Raw genomic sequence first — 2,932 nt, forward strand, 5'->3', positions numbered from 1 at the left:
CACACACACACACACACACACACACACACAAAATTTAAAAAAATATTTCTCATAAGCTCATTTAATTGAAAAAAGCATGTTATTTTTGGTAATGTTTATATAGTTACCATGGTTTACCTATATACGCTTATGTAGGAAGTCTATAAATAGACTGAATGAACCAGGCTTTATTTTTTAAAAGCAGTTGATACAAAAGTACTATACAGTGTCTATAATTCACTGCAAAATAGTGACTGGCATTTTCAAAACATTAAGTAAATAAATTGAATTAATGCTTATAATTTTTAACCAGTATACAGATTTTCTTTTAAGGGTTATGTTTGATTTTTGCACACTGTTAATCACAATAATCCCCTGTGCCAGTCCGTATTGAAACAGAGCTGATAGATGGGCATCCCCAGTTCCATCTCCATTTTTAAGATGACACAGTGGTCAACTTGAAAGTCTCTGGCTTGTGTGGCTTGAGCCCTAGAAATCATGTTGATGTTATACAACAGGTTGTATCTTTGAAACATAAAATCAGATTAGATTCCTTCAAGCCAAAGCCTCAGCACCATGGCACCCAGATGGGGGTCCATTGCATTTCATTTCACCTCTGCTTACACTGCCAAAGGGTCCCTACTTTGAGAAGTCTTTCAGAACCATGCTAAACCCATGTAAAGGCAGTGCATAAATTATCCATTTCTTTTTCTGTCAAGATAGGGAGCCAGGGCCGGCCTGATAGCTTGTAGACTAACGTGACTGCTTAGGCAGAGCTCAGGAGCCGGGCTTTGATCCCCAGCCTGCAGTGACAGCCCCACCTGGGAGGCACTCTGAGATGGCAGTTGAGACTGGGCGTGGTGACGTGTGCCTGGAATCCCAGCACTTGGGAGGCTGAAAACAGGAGAATTACTATGAGTCTGATCCACATAGTGAAACCCTGTGGATCCTGTCTTTAGGCCCTGCCCTAAATACAGAAGAAAAAAAAAACCATAGCCAGACACAAGACTGGTACCTGTAGTACCAGCTTGGGAGGCCAAGGTAGAAGAATCAACTTGAGTTCTAGGCCAACCTGGGCAAAAACAGCAAGACTCTAGGACCCTGTCTAGAGGGGGATGCAGATTGGAGAAATAGGAAGACGGTACCCATCATATAGTTAAAGAATATAATTCTCTGACTTTAAAAATTAGGCTTAAAACAGGGGCCGGGGAGATGGCTCGGTAGAATAAGTGCTTCCCTGGAAAGCACAAGGGCCTGAGTTCAATCCCCGGTTCGAAAAAAAAAAAAAAAAGTTAGGCTTAAAGATGTTTAAGATCAAAAGGAGGACATAAAAACTGTTAATACAGTTACTCCATGAGAAAAAAAGGCCCCTTCATATAAAGTGGTACCAAGGATCTGGCACAAAGAAAGGCAGAACAATAATAAAATCTAGCCTTGTTTTATTTTGCATTTCTGACCTCATAGATGTGTCTGTGGTGAGTGCAAATAGCCCTATCCATGCACTTAAAAGAGCATTAAGAAATTAAGCAAATTTGGGTGCTAATGAAGTCTGTGATTATAGAATCTAACAGCCACGCCCAAAAGTCTCAAAGGCAAGATTTTTGTCCCTGGAATGGGAAGAGGTGCGAGAAGAGTGATAGTTACTAAAGGCCATTTCAGTGAAGGTCTTGGCAAAAACGTCTCAAAATAAGTTTGAGAGCACTACCAGAAAAGCCCACTGAGTCAGCCAGTAGTGCATCACTAGAGGGTCTTAAGATGGGGTAACAATTAGTTGGAGTGATTTTAGGATGATGGGAAGGTAAAAATCTTCGGGTTTTTTTTTTTTTTCAAAATAGAAGTATAAAATTTATTTAAAACCACTCACAAAATTCTTTGTAATCAGGAATGATACAATTTGCAATAGTTCTTTTAAAAACTCATGACAAAGATTTAAAATGTTTTCAGGGGGAAGGTAAAAAACTTTGAACCAACACTCAGGGTCATTGTTTTTGCCATCCTGTGCGTGACTCCAAGCAGCAATTTTCAGGATTTAGAGATCTGTTATTTTGTGACATCTCCTTCAAAGAAAATAGGATGAAGAGATAAGACCACTGGTGTGGAGCCCGTCCCAGAGGGCGAACAGGGGTAGAGGAAGTGGCTTCCTGCAGTACACCTGCATATCCTGTGAGATCTTAGAAGTGCCTGAGAGGGTTTTGCCTTTGGGACAGCAGCAGTAGTCCATGTCCTACAGCTTCTCTGCACAGGAGGAGATGAAGCTGCAGCCTATCATGTACCCCAGCAGGCACAGGCTCCCACAGAAGTCAGGCAGGGGCACAACTTCATAGGACAAGCTATGTCATGATTATCATGTTGCAGGGAGTATAGCACATCTGGCCAGGGTGGCCAAAAAGGGAAATGAGCTACTGCATAGAGATGGTTTGCACAGCAGTTGCACTGAAATGAGTCCTGGGGTCCAGCTGCATGTCCAAGGAAAGAGGATGTATGATCTTCCAAACCTGGCCTGTCATGAGCCCTGTGGCTGGCCAGCACGGGTTAAAAGCATCAGTAGTAACTGATGACAGCTGCTGTCCACTCCTAAGCCAGGGTGCAGCTGTCACTGAGGAAGGCCTGTAGCTGCCTGGCCAGATCCTGGAACTACATCATCTGTGGAGCTGGATGTTACGCAGGCAAGCGAGAAACCCTTCTATCTATGTGCTCATTTTGAGAATATCAAAATATTCCTTAAGTTCTGCTCATTCTTTGCCTTCCTTCCTTTCTTTCTTTCTTTCTTTCTTTCTTTCTTTCTTTCTTTCTTTCTTTCTTTCTTTCTTTCTTTCTCTTGACAAAGTTTCACCAGACAGTTCAACGTGGATTTGAAGTCCTTTTGGAGCACATGCTGGCCTCAAATTTACAGCAATTCTTAGCTTCCCAAGTGCTGGAATTACAGGCATGTGCTACCATACCTGGCTTGCTT

At 42.2% G+C, this 2,932-nt stretch overlaps 1 protein-coding gene across 1 annotated transcript in view; it reads left to right on the forward strand.

Moving 5' to 3' along the window:
- The window catches only part of Klhl5 (kelch like family member 5), a 63,177-nt gene that overhangs the window by 8,827 nt on the left and 51,418 nt on the right, over window positions 1-2,932 (forward strand). The window lies entirely within an intron of this gene.

The sequence above is a fragment of the Octodon degus genome, unplaced genomic scaffold, assembly GCF_000260255.1.
Source record: "Octodon degus isolate 3935 unplaced genomic scaffold, OctDeg1.0 scaffold00158, whole genome shotgun sequence".
Lineage (NCBI taxonomy): Eukaryota > Metazoa > Chordata > Mammalia > Rodentia > Octodontidae > Octodon > Octodon degus.